Below are 14,722 nucleotides of genomic sequence, written 5' to 3'. Positions count from 1 at the left end.
CTGTCCCTCAGCTCTTCAGCTCAAAGCTAGCGCTCTACCACTTGAGCCACAGCGCCATTTCTGGCTTTTTTCTTTTTGCTTATGTGGTGCTGAGGAATCGAACCCAGGGCTTTGAGCATGCAAGGCAAGCGCTCTACCACTGAACCACCTTCCCAGCCCGAAGGGTAACTTATTATAAAAAAAACTTTTATACATTTTCTCCCACAGCTTTTTTTTCCCTTAATGTTTCTTCTGAATTTGATTCACTATTTACTTTTTTTAGAAGAGAGAGATCAAGTGGAATGGGAATTAAGAAGAAAGGAAAGCAGCTATGATGTTGCTTTGGCTTCTCTCATATTTGACTTACAAACACTGGGATAATCCATTCACCAATGAATTAAAAAGTTCCATAAAGCAAGTGTTTTTGTTTTGCCTGCAAACAGTAATTCCACTTCTGTCTTCTTGAACCCTTCCATGTGGATTTTTAATTTTTTTTAACTTTTTATTTCTTTGCCAATTCTGGGGCTTGAACTCAGAGCCTGGACACTGTCCCTGAGCCTTACTGTGCTCAAGGCTAGCACTCTACACTTGAGCCACAGCACCATTTCCAGCTTTTTCTGATTATGTGGTACTGAGGAATCAAACCCAGGGCTTCATGCATGCTAGGCAAGCACTCTACTACTAGACCACATTCCCAGCCCTCCATATGGATATTGAGACCTCTGTTAAGGAAACCTTATTGTGACTTTCCAAACTCCTTTAACCTTTCAGGTTCCCCCCCCCCTTTCTTTTTGGGGGGAAGGGTGAGGAGGTCATTTTTTTCTATTTTGTAAAGAATGATTAGCATTGGAGATGTCAAGGTCAATGCCCTGTTTTAATGGTGGCTATTCTACATGTGATTTATAGAAGTCTATAAATAAAGTATGCTGAACACTAATGGAGACTATATTAGTTAGCTAAGTGACCTTTCATCTCATTTCTCTGTACAAAGAATTTCCCTAATTATTAGTACTGTTGGATTCTGTAGTCATCCATAGATGGTCTTGAACAGAGTTGGCTAAGAACCCCTCATACAGTGAACCCCTCTCGTCCTTCCATTGCCATCACTGTCTTGACAGCAGAGGGCTCATCTTAATGTACCGGCAATCAGAATACCTAGGAAGATTAAAATTGTGATGATGTAAAATGAATTTCAGAGATACCTTCATTTTTCAATATTGATGTGTAAGATTAGTAGAGTTACCTTTTTTATTGTTTTTGGTACTGGGCTTTGAACTTAGGGCTTCACACTGTCACGGCTTTTTGACTGAAGTCTGGAACTCTATCACTTGATTTAGCAGTGATGCTCACTAGATACTGTTGGGAAAATAGAGGAGAACAGAAAAGGAATAGGCTGGACTCGATCATCAACAGGCGAGGACTGTTTATTGAGGAACAGCGAGTGGCACAGAGCTTCCCCCTCCCACGGGTTTGGAGGTGGGATGTTTACGGCTGGACTTAGGTGATTGCCCCACGTGCACAAGGAACAAGTTCGCTCATACCTGGGATTTTGACTGGCTTCAATATGGGCCTGGGACAATAGAGTGGGGGTTAATCCTTCATATTCCATCTTTAGATACATAAAATGATTGGGTCAAGAGGGAAGAGGCATGGGAAGGGATGGGAAGGGGAAACAGGAGGAGACAACAATGCTTGATATGAAATGTACTCATTATCTTGCCCATGTAATTGTAACTCCTCTGTACAGTATTTTCACAATAAAAAATAATAATAAATTTATTCGATTAAAAAAAAGAGGGGAGAGGCAAGTCCTTCATATGGGATCTTTGGATAAATAAAAAGAATTTGACTGAGAGTGGAGTAATATGGAGTTATGGGAACAAAACAGATTCCCATCATTTGGAACTCTGAAAGAATATAAAAGGTAGAAGGGTGTCATGCTCTTTCTGGCTACTTCCTGCTGGCATGGGGGTGTCGAGGAGTCATGATGCTGGGGTCATCAGTGTCCAGGTCTGTGCTGGGTAGGGCAGTGTAAGCTAGGCCTCTGGTTGCCTGCAGTAAGAGGATGGCCTTCACTTGCTCCCAGGTCGGAGTGAGGACTGTTATCCTGTTAGAGAGAAGTTTGAAGAAGGTGAGATCAGGCAAAAGGCTGACAAGGTGGCAGAACTAGTTGATATGAATGACACAGGAAAACACAACCTGGGCACAAGTCAGAAGAGTTCCATTTGGAGCATGAGCCCATAACCAGTCAGAAGCAAGGGCTGGATTGGAGTGGTTAAGGGCCTAGTGAGAGGCCTTGATCATTTCCTATAAATATCAGGTAACAAAGGCAAGAATGTAAATTCCTGTCCAGTTAGAAGTTAGACAGATATGGACATTAGATGGACAAATTTCTCAACTTATTTCTCTCTGGTTAATTTTGAAAGGGCAGGCACAAAATGGCTGATGTGACATCATCTCCTCTTACTCTTCTCCACCTCATGCTGGGGGGGTCTAGGTGCTTGTGGCTGCCATAACTTGTCCCAGTTGGCATTTATGGGCTTTGAACTCAAGGCCTGGGCACTTTCCCTGAGCACTTCTGCTAGAGGCTAGTGCCCTACATTTTGAGTCACTGGGCTGCTTTTAGCATTTGGCTGGTAATTTAGCCAGTTCCAGCCTGGCACTTTGCTGGTTAGTTGGGAGATAGAGTCTCAAAGGTATTTTTCTGTCTGGCCTGGCTTTGAACTGCAATCGTTGCCACAAAAACCCTTTATTATTTCCAATTAAAGCAACAAGAGATCAATGGGAATAAGTAGAGCTTACCTGCACTCTGTCAAGAATTGATAAACAAATACTTGGCCAGAATTCTGGAAAGACAAAACTCAGTAGATGGGATGAGAGTTTTAGCATAGATGTAGTATAGCTTGGCTGCCTGGAAAACTGATAACCAAAGTTCACAAGAGGCTCTCCTGACCTACACTTGTTTCAATAGCATAACAACATAGCCAGATGGAGTCAGGCAGGAATCTAGTCTACTTCTATCATGATGGAGGTAGTCAAGATGGTCCAGGCAGGATCTGGGCTAGACTTTGTCCCTCTGATGGATTGTCTCCTGTTGGGCTGCTTACAAATTTCTGCACAGATTAAAGACACTTGACTTTTGATGGACATAAAGAATGACATGCTAGTTTTAATGTAAATCACAGTCAACAATTACATACCAACTTACTCATAAGCTTTGTCTTTTAAGGCATACTTATACCATCTGCTACATACTCAAACTTTCTGGGGACAGAAACAAATATTTGGAACAAACATTTTAAGACAATTCTTATCTCCTTACTGGTGTTTTTCATCACAGCTGGCTAGGAGCTCAGCTGGGTCTCATTCCTTTTACTACTTCCCATGATAAAGATGTTCCTCTTAACAAACAGCACATTTGATAATTAACTTCTTCAACACAAAATTCAGAAAATACTAGTACCAAGAAATAGAAGAAGATACCTTTTTATACAATTTTTCTGCATTACAATGAGATTATATTGAACATGTTCTCTCTCTCTCTCTCTCTCTCTCTCACAGACACACACACACACACACACACACACTTAAAAGTTTTAAGGCATGCTTAGGTTTTTAAAATAATGAAAATCAGCCATAAGTTTTTTGGAATTCCAGTGACAAAGTGATATTATTTTGCACAATATGATAAAACCACATGGTCAGTGTCAGAAAAGTAGGCTATACCAAACAAACACAAGGCAAATTTTTACAAACAGAATTTAACAGAATTTCCATGCTTAAACAAACATTGATAACAAGAACAGAAAACCTTTAAATCAGTTTTGGTGATGAGATGCATTAGTATATGAGTTGAATATTTTAACACCTAAAGGAGTGAAGAGAAGTAAGGTTGGTGGAAGAGTGGGGGGGTGTAGAAAAACACATCATGTGGCCTCTGTCTTTTCCTAAGATTCAGCTTCCATGGCCTGCAGAGAGAATTGGGGGAGGAAGTGGCTGAACAGGTTTGTAAGGGGAAGAGGTAGCACTTTTAACCTGAAGACATTTAAAGGGAGGATGTGAAAAAAAAAAAAAAAGGGAGGATGTGAAAGTACTGAAAAGTGAATGTTTGAGTAACTGGATAGAGAGAGCTAGTGGAAGAGGTGAGAGGGAGGGATTTCTCCTCTGTAGCTTCCTAGAGGAGAATTTAAGAATCCAGATTTTGAAGTGAGTAGACTCAGGAAAGAGAAAAGGATTGGATTATTGTCTGAGTCCCAAAGACAAAGAGGACTAGTTTGTTTTCATGATGGGATTTTTGGGTGGGAAAGGGAGAGAGAAGTAAAAGAGAGAAGCTGGCCAGCCAGTGTGTTTGCCAGCCAGCCACTGTCAGTGACAGATTAACGAAAGAGGCAGAGCAGAGGCCCTAGGGTCTGGAAGGCAAGAAGGTGTATTAGCCAGAAATGGGGTTGAGAACTAAGTTTGGAGGGGTTTGTTTAGAGGTAATTTAAGCAGGGCCAAGCTTGTTGTTTTACCTTTGGAGGCCTACATGCCCACCCCCCACCTTGTGTCAGCTACACAAGCAGGCAGGCAGGCAGGCAGGCAGGAGGACAGAGGTCAGCAGAAGGAATTGCTTAAAGCAGACAGACAGTTTTAGCCTAGAGAATCTGGACCAACTGCAAATAGCAAGAGTGTAGTTAGAAGAGCAAGGAAGGAGAAAAGGATCTTTGGTGCTGAAGGTCATCAGAGAAAAAAGAGAAAGAGGGAGGGGGAGAGAGAAAAGGGGGTGAGAGACAGATTGAACTGCTACAACATAAGGAGTTACTTTTCTAGAGGAGATGATTGGGAGGCTCATGGCAGACAAGGGCTTGGTGAGCAAGGCAGGAGAGCAGAGGGGGAGGTGCCTCTGGAGTGTAGGTCAGAGGACTTGAAGGACAGAACAGGGTGAGCAGAAGGGAGAGTTTTCTGGAGCAGAGGTAGAGGAGGGCTTAGGTTTAGGACACCTCGGCCTCTTCGCCGTTTCGATGGAGAATTGTTTAAATAAGTAAGAGTAAAATCTAGAGGTTCCGAATTTAGGCCAATGGTGACCATGGTTTAGTGAGACTAGATTTCGGTAGACAAACAAGTCAGGTTTTTTTTACTGTAAATCAGCCCAGTCTTAAGATTAGACTGCAGGCATGCCAATGGGGTGTTTCTGGGAGACAATTTGAAAAATTTGATAGGACTACGGAGCCTGTCCTGCTGCTCCAGGCATCCCAGGTGCTTTGGGAAGGCAGATCTATGGATCCCAATAATTAGGAAAGGGTGTCCTAATTAAAGGGTGTCAGGGGGTCTGGACAGGAAGAGAGGGAGAGACTCCTGGAGTCCCGGGGTCCAGGTCAGGGCACCTCTGCCACAGACCAGGCTGGTTACCTTGTCCCATTGCCTTCTGCCTGAAGATCAGAGTCCAGAGACAGGGTCCAGGAGAGAGAATAGTGGGAGAGATAAGGAGAGAGAATAGTGGGAGAGATAAGGCCTTTTCTGGGTTTACACAGGGGGCCAATAATACCTCAAGCCACAGTGGGGTGGCCGCCCTGGAGGCATGCACTGATCATGTAGGCAAAGGCCATGAGGCCTTTCAGGTGGCTGTTTAACCCAAAGTAAGCTCAGCAGGCTCTGTGTTCCTGAGGGAGAAAGGCCTTACAAGGAAGAGTAAGATAGCAGAAAGGCTCGATGAGAGACAGCAAGGAGGCGGGTGGCCCCTCAGCAGAGGGCACTCAGTTACTCCTGGCACTTTTCCTGTCCCGGATGTCAGTACCATTATGTTGGGAAAATGGAGGAATATGGAAAAGGAATAGACCAGACTTGATCATCAACAGGCAAGGACTGTTGATGAGGAACAGTGAGGCGCACAGGCCTTCCCCTTCCCCTTCCCACGGGTTTGGAGGTTGTGCCAGGGAGTTGGAACAGGAGCTGGGTTTATATATGAGGTCTGAGAAAGGAGGCAGAGGTTAATGAAAAAGCCACCAGGTCAAGAGAGGTGGGGGCTTTTCAGTTGGGCCCACAATGGGATGTTTACAGCTGCACTTAGGTGGATTGCCCTGCCTGCACATGGAACAAGTTCGCTCATACCTGGGATTTTGCCTGGCATCAGTATGGGCCTGGGACAATAGGGTTGGGGTCAATCCATCAGATACTATGTTGAAAATGAACTATATTTCTTGTGGGGAAGGGGGGTCAGGAGGGAAAAAGCTGGGAGAAAAAGAGGGAAGAGGTGACATTGTTCAAAAAGAAATGTACTCATTCCCTGACTTATGTAACTGTAACCCCTCTCTGTACATCACCTTTACAATAATTTTTTAATGCTGTTAGTTTTGCTCTAGAAAAATGGGATTCTGGTGCATTTTCTCCTATAGAACTTAAAACTGATTGTCCTTTATCACCAGCTACACTGAGAATAATTGTTTGATGAATCTAATTTGTGATCACTGGAGCCACAAAGTATTTTGCTTCTTGTGGCACTTAGATTCTTGAAGCAAGAATTACAGGCACACCCCACCACACCCAACTGGTTGGGAAAGGGTATCTCAGATATGGCCAGGCCAACCTTAAATCACCATTTTAAGAAATGGAAATAGAGGCTGTTGGAGACTATCAAGGTAGTAAGGAATTGTGACCCAAATATTGTCACTAAATTGAGGGGAAAAAATCAATCCCATCACTGTATTTTGTTTTATTGTGGCCTTGCTTGGGGTTTGAACTAAGAGAGTCCCCACACCACTCCAACATTTAGAAATGGAAATTCCTTACCAAACTCAAGAAATGCCTTTTGGGCAACTGATCCTTCTTCTCTTTCCTTGTTAGTAAATGAGAAGAGTCAGCGGATTTGGTCACAGTATTATTCAGTTACAGCAGCAACTGAGCCCTTATTAAAATCAAAACTTTAGAATGTCCTAAGAATAAAGACCCTCTATCTTTTGAATTCTAATTAGTAAACGATTCAGTTTGCTTTTATGAGTAAATTGTAAGGTCATGAAAAGAATCAGCTCCATTCATTGAACTATCATTTTCCTGTCTTCCTGTTTACTAAGCATTAGGGACAGAAAATGGGAGGGCAAGCCCCTTGTAGGAGAAGACAGACAAAGTGTATGGTAGTGATTCATAAGAGTCCTTGGAAAGGCTGGGAAGGTGGTTCAGTGGTTGAGTGCTTGCCTTGCATGCATGAGGCCCTGGGTTCAATTCCTCAGCACCACATAAACAGAAAAAGCAGGAAGTAATGCTTGGCTCAAGTGGTAGAGTGCTAGCCCTGAACTGAAGAGCTGAGGGACAGCACCCAGGCCCAGAGTTCAGACCCCATGACCGACAAAAAAAAAAAGAGTCTTTGGAAAAGATGTACATATGAGGATTATTACTTTTCCCTGTAAAATGAAAGTTTTGATTTCCTATAAGAGCCCTTAGTCTACTCTCAGTGTATTTAGTAAATATTTAATTGTATAGTATATATTATATATGTGTATATATGTGATGTATATGTGATATATATGTTAGTGTATAGTATAATTGTATAATAAATAATTATCAGAAAGTACAATCATAATTTACCTTTGAGCAAAAAGGCAAGCAAAAATGTCATATTTGTTTAATCTGGCTATAATTCATCTTTCTGATAGAATGATTATTTGATATTGATTATTTGATTATTTGATATTCCAAAGTGCAATTATAAATGTTCTTGAACAAAAACATAATAGTAATAGGATACAGGAACAAGTGACATAATGTTGGGTTAATAGATGTGAGAAATTATAATTTATGAACGCTAGAGATTGGGTTACTAAAGAGGAGGCTGAGAGTGTAACATACAATGAGAAGGCCAGGCTTAAATGATGCTGTTCCCTGCTCTAGAGCCGTTACTGGCTTTCTAAGGCCCCTGGTCAGCTTACAGATATATAGTCAGACTGTCCAGAATAGCATCCATTTATACAAGCATAAATATGATGTTTTATTACATGGGTACTATTCTGTTCTTTGCCTCATACCTCCTTCCAGGAGAGTAGCTCCTGTCCCTACATCCTCACTTCCTCATGTGGTTATCTGATTATTTCTGTCATCTTTCTCTCCTTTATGTCTCATCCCTTTGTGCACATTCAGTAGCCTTCTTAACATATCTCCCAGTAGAAATCTTTATATATTGCTTCCTGCCTTTTTCTACTAAGTTAGAACCGTATCTACCTGATTCTCCACAGACTTGGAAAAATGTATTTGCATCTGGCCCCAGCTGCTAAGTAAATTATTAGCTCTGTTGGTCTCCTGCTCACGGTAAAGTCTGATTAAGGATGGAAAGCAATGCTTTATTGTTGCTCTCCTAGATTAATAACTTACACTCACAAAGAAGCCAAAAACAATGAAGCTGCTTGTGTGGTCTTTGGCATTTCTAATGGTATCTTGAGCCTCCTTTTGTGTTCATGGAATCAAATCTTAGAGTAAGTGTTCTTCTGTTCTCTGGTTATCTTTTACCATATTTTGTTCTTTCACAGACAAATCTCTTTGACATGATATTTAAAGTCCAGAAAGTTTGGCTCATTGCTGAGATTTTTAAAGTAGAATTTGCTGCATATGTAAAATTCCATTATTAACTGTATGACAAATTTGTTGAGGTCAATTGCCTAAAGTTCAGACAAATTTCTTATTCATTCAAGTAATATTTTTTGCTTCCTTTAATATAATGGGCACGCTTGTGTATGGTAGAAAGAAATGAGAACAATAGAAACCAGCATGCTGTTCTCAGGAGCCCAACCAAGAAAAGGGGTAGGAGCCTAAACAAAGTTGAATGTGGTCACTGCTTAGAGGTGAAGTGCACCTAGATAGCATAACATTCTAGCCAGCTGTTCTAGATGTGAGGTATAGAAAGGGATATAGAGGTGGGAAAGGAGTGGGCAAGATGTCTTGAGCAGAGACCAATTCCATGCCCAGTTCCTAGGAGAGGCAAGCTATTAGAGGCTGGAGGGAGTCATGGGGGAGTGGGAGGCCACACCATGGCAACATAGTTTTTGCTGGGGCAAACCAGGTAGGCTATGCATAATTTTACCTATGTTTAAATTTTGTTACATAGTCATCTTGTTTCTGCGTCTAAGAGAAGCCTATTTACATTCATCAGTCTTTGTGCGGAGTGGGAGGGGGGTGGGAGATGGGAAGGGATGGGAAGGGGAAACAAAGTAGGAGACAACAATGCTTGATAAGAAATGTACTCATTATCTTGCCCATATAATTGTAACCCCTCTATACGGTATTTTCACAATAAAATTTTTTAAAAAGAATTTTTCATTAAACTTGTTATTCAAATATTTTTCTTATTAATGTTTTAAAAATGTTTCTATTAATATTTGTAGAGTAAGTATATATTGCATTTCAGTTGTTATGAATAACTTTTTTTTCAACTGGCTTTGCATTTAAGATTCTATCTATGGGGAAAAAAAAGATGGCAATGTTGTTCACAATGAAAAAAAAAAAAAGATTCCATCTATGCTTTGACTTGGGTAGCATCCTTGGGGATTTCCATGACAGAAATCATCAAGCCCTCATCTCAAGATATGTACAGTCCTGAATGTGGTAGTAGCAGCTATGGATGCATTGCTTTTTTTGTTTAATGTCCTTAGTTTTTACTTTCAGTAGATTTTAGTGAGTGTTGTGCTGGGAGTATATAGCATGTGCAGAGAAAGCACACACGGATGAACTTGAGGCAGTTCTGGTAAACTGCTAGCTTAGGATGTTTTCGGTGGCCAGAGCTGCTTCCATTTCTTTGCACTTCCAAATCAAAATTCCAGCTGAAGTTCCTAGAATGTTCTCTTTCTGTACAGCAGAATTAGTTCTAGGCAAGATCAGGAGACATTTTGATCCCTGATTTAAAGTAGAGAGAGAGAGAGAGAGAGAGAGAGAGAGAGAGAGAGAGAGAGTGGAAAACTGGAATGTCTGCTCCAGCATCTTTTAAGGAGTGTCCAATGTCCGGCTGAAATGGCTAAATGTTATGTGCAGTGACATTTGATTTAATCAAGTCTTTAATCAGAGTGATTTGTATGTTTGTGTGTGAGATAGAGAGAGTGTGTGTTGACAGTACTGAGACTTGAACTTAAGGCCTAGCATTCTCACAATTGGCACTCTAATCACCCTGCTTCCAGTTCAGCTTTTTTTTTTTTTCCGGTTAATTGAAGAAAGATATTCAAGTTCTTTTCTTCCAAAGTTGACAAAGATCCTAAGACTCTCAGTCTCCTGAGTAACTCTAGTTAGAATAACAAGTTTCATAAAGAAAGGAATTTCAGATACTCAGGTGTGAGCCATCAGTACCTGGCTCAGTGATTATTTTTAATAGATGAAAATAAGAACATTGCTCACTGCCATATGTCAATGGTTTTGCTAATTGAGCACACTCTATTTTCTTACTATAAATATCATGTTAACTTGTAGTTCAACCTACTCAGAAGAGTATGTCAATTGCATCACTTGAGCCTAGGAGTTCTAGACCATTCTGTTATTGTAATGATACCCTAGCTCATATCAAAAAACAAACAAAACACTTCAACTGTAATTTTTATCAGCTCATTGTATTTAAATTTTTATTTGTAAAGGTGATATACAGAGGGGTTACAGTTACATACATAATGCAATGAATACATTTCTTGTCAAACATAGTTACTCCCTCCCTCAATTTTCTCCCACCTTCATTCCCAACCCCCCAGACTTACCTCCTCCCCAAATTGTAAAGTTCATTTCCAGCATAGTGTTTTGTGAGTATTGCTGTTGCATTGGTTTACCCTTTGTCCTCTGTTCACCATTTTGTTGTTTCCCTTCCTTTCCCCAAATCAGATAAATGTGTACACAAGACATAGGGTACCAAAATCAAAAACAATGACAACAGGGTATAAAAGAAAGGGAAAAAATGACAGAAAAAGAAATAACTTCTCACAGTACATTAAAACAACAACAACAACAAGGAAAAACCTTATTTCCATTTTGGTTAGCATCATTTTATATGGTCATTTGTACATAGCTATGAGCTATTGTGATCCTTTGCAGAGGACTGGACTATCCTAGACATATACTAATTATTAAAAATGCGGGAAACTATGGGGCCTATGTTTCTTTCAGTCTGGATTACTTCACTTAATGATTTTTTTCCAAGTCTTTCCATTTCCTTATGAATGGGTCAGTGTCATTCTTTCTGATGGAAGCATAGAATTCCATTGTGTATATATACCGTTTTTTCTCGATCCATTCATCTACTGAAGGTTATCTGGGTTGGTTCCATATCTTAGCTATGATAAATAATGATGCAATGAACATAGTCGTGCTGGTGGGTTTAGTGTGGCATTGTTTGTAATCATTTGGGGTAAATGCCCAGGAATGGGATTGTTGGATCATAGGGTAGTTCTCCGTTTAGTCTTTTGAGGAACCTCAATACTGCTTTCCAGAGTGGTTGAACCAGTTTACATTCCCACCAACAGTGCAGTAGCATTCCCTTTTGGCTACATCCCCACCAACATCTGTTATTTGTTTTCTTGATAATGGTGTTCTAACTGAGGTGAGGTGGAATCTTACTGTGGTTTTGATTTGCACTTATTTTTTATTGCTACATGATCTATAATATTTCTTAATGTTATACCTCTAGGTCCAATAGTGTCTATACAAGGGTCATGTAATTTCACTGTAAATTATTATAGCTAATCAGTCCTGAGATTCTTGCACTTCTTTTATGGCCAGAGATGTGCATCTCTTCATGTGTCTATTGGCCATTCTTAGTTCCTCTCCAAAGGAGTCTCTTTTTAATTCTTTGACCACTTATTAATGGGGTGGTTGTTTCTTTGAGGATTTTTTATTGGAGGGTTTAGTTTTTTGAGCTCTTAAGTATCATGAAAATGGCAATATTGCCCAAAGCCCCAAAGCTATCCACAAATTCAATGTAATACCCATCAAGATCCCAACAACATTCTTTATGAAATAAAAAAAGCAATAAAAAATTCATATGGAATAATAGGAGACCCAGAATAGCAAAAACAATCCTTAGTAGGATAAACAGTGTTGGAGGAATATCAATACCAAACTTCAAGCACTATTATAAAGCTGTAGTTATAAAAGCAGCTTTGTACCAGTACATGAACAGGCCTGAGGACCAATGCAATAGACTTGAAGACCAAGAAATGATCCCACAGACCTATGGTCACCTAATCTTTGATAAGGGAGCCAAAATTATCCAATGGAACAAAGACAGCCTCTTCAACAAATGGTGCTGGCAAAATTTCCTGTGGAAATTCCCAGTTGGCCCCCTGCTCCAACCCTATTAGGTCCAGACCAGACCAGCCGTCATGATGCCAGGCCAGGTGTGCCTCTGTTATCATCTCCTGGCTTGTCTCCAGTTACCATGCATCCCAGTTCAGCTCTCCATTGGAGCTGAATTGGATTTGTTCATATTGTTTTTGTTCTTCCTTTCCTCTTTAGCCTGTTTCCTAGCTGTGTTATATATATTGGGGGCTGCAGGCCTTTGTAACATTAGGCCACCTGAAGCCTGCGAATTGTATAATAAAGACTCCAACATCCCATATTCCAAAATATGGCTTCTGAGATGATTCACCTTACAACAGATACACTCGGACTGCTTGACTCTGGTTGAAACTTCCTAAATAAAGATCCAGAAACACAGCAAATCAAAGAAAGGCTGAATAAATTGGTTTGCATGAAACTGCAGAGCTTCTGCATGGCAAAGGACATAGTTAGCAACATCAGTAGAAAACCCACAGATTAGGAGATCTTCACTAGCTATATAATAGACAAAGGACACATATCAAAAATATGAATTTACTTTTCTTGGGTAGAATGTCCTCTTTCATCTGTGTTGATTTTCATACTTCAGAAATTAGCATTTGCTTCATTTGATATGAGGTGTGTCACAATGACTTCAAGCCTTCCATAATAATAGTCTTATATGATTTTATAAGCATCTGAAATTCACATTCTAATATTTAAACTGTACAGAATTGAAATTTGGACTTGAAGCATATTTTATTGTAAGGTGAATTATCAGGGAGGCTACATTTTGCAAGACGGCATATTGGAGTTTTTATTACACAGTTAGAAGTCTGCTAGCATCCCATCGTTAAAAAGTCCTACAGCCCCCAGATACTATAACAGGGTTTGGAAACAGGCCAGAGAGGAAAGAAAACAATACCAACAAACCAATTCTGCTCTGAGGGAGAACAGAATTGGGATGCTGTGATGACTGGGGATGTGCCAGGAGACAGGACACAGGACAGAATTACAGAGACAATGTGGCATTGCATAATGGTGCCTGTGCTGGTCTGGGCCTAAATAGAGTCAGCACAGGGGGTAGGTCCACAGGAAATTCCCAGTCCTGGGCACTGCACAGACAGGTTTGATAACTTATCAGCCAAGTGCCCACTCCTGCCTCCAGGGATCCAGGCAGCTCATCACCTGGGAGGCAGTGGTGATTCCTTCCCAGCATGAAGACTAGATGCCAGACCCTACCTTCTACCATGTGGCCAATGTGGCACTGGCCAGACCTGACCTCCCTACTTTATTTCCTAGTTTAGTAGTTTTTTTTGCTGTGAAAGACATAATCAAAATTGAAGGGTTTACTCCCATCAACCTGATAAGTGACATCATTGCTAGTTTTCCAGTAAACTTGGGTAGCTTCTTCAAGTTCTTCTTCCCAGCTGTTGAGCAGCCACACTCGCATGCATACCATCACCGCCATTACCTCCCATTACCTCTGTGGTCCTAACAGATCCTTTAAGAGGGGCTTGAACTCTGGGCCTGGGCACTGTCCCTCAGCCCTTCACCTCAAGGTTAGCACTCTACCACTTGAGCCACAGTGCCACTTCCGGCTTTTTCTGTTTATGTGGTACTGAGGAATCAAACCCAGGGCCTCATGCATGCAAGTCAAGCACTCTACCACTTAACCACCTTCCCAGTCCCTAGGAGAACATTTTTAATTTTCTGTTTGTTTCAAGATTGGTCATGATTATCACTCAAAGAAATAAAGATAATTTTTGATATCTGTTTATATCTTTAAATATTGATGAGAACAATAGGCTATTCTATTTTCCTTTCACTTTAAATTCTTCTCTGGTACTTCAAGGCCTTACTGCACTTCTCTGAAACTATTCAGCTGGGGTCTCTCTGGTCAACATCCTAGCCTAGAGTCTTCAGAATTTTAGTGCCAGCTTCTACCACTTGCACTCCATCTAAATCTTGATAGATAGTCCAAGCTAGACAGTCTTATTAGATAGTTCAAGCTGGGAAAAACTTGAAGTCTTTCTGCCTATGTTTCGGGAGTCGTAGCATAAATTCTGTATTTTTAAATGTAATTGTTAAACTTTTGCCATTGTAATGCTATCAGCATTATGTGTAAATACAGTTTTGTATTTTGAAGTTTTGAAGTTTCAATTCTGTTCAGTTACTATATTCTATCATTCTTATAATCTATTTTCTTTTATAATAATTCCTGCTTTTATTTTGATATATGTGTATTTGACATTTAAGTACATCATTAGTTTACAGGCTCTTTATGAGAAAGTAATGTGCTAAGCAACTTTATGGAGTGAAGGAGAGGCAATAAAGACAAGCTCCTACCCTCATAGAGTTTACATTTAAAACAGGAAGACACATAAACAAGAAAACGAATAAATAAATAATTACAATGAAGAGAAACAACAAGGAATAAAGGAATGGATGAATATACATGTGATAAGAATCAAGTTTTTTTTTTATAGTAAGTAAC

The 14,722-nt window shown here is 40.3% G+C and overlaps 1 protein-coding gene across 1 annotated transcript in view; it reads left to right on the top strand.

The window, feature by feature from the left end:
* The window catches only part of Gmds (GDP-mannose 4,6-dehydratase), a 472,970-nt gene that overhangs the window by 121,437 nt on the left and 336,811 nt on the right, over window positions 1-14,722 (top strand). The gene's annotated exons all lie outside the window — the stretch shown is intronic.

Source organism: Dipodomys ordii, unplaced genomic scaffold, assembly GCF_000151885.1.
Source record: "Dipodomys ordii isolate 6190 unplaced genomic scaffold, Dord_2.0 Scaffold32, whole genome shotgun sequence".
In the NCBI taxonomy this organism is placed as follows: Eukaryota; Metazoa; Chordata; class Mammalia; order Rodentia; family Heteromyidae; genus Dipodomys; species Dipodomys ordii.
This window is presented reverse-complemented; position numbering and strand designations above follow the sequence as displayed.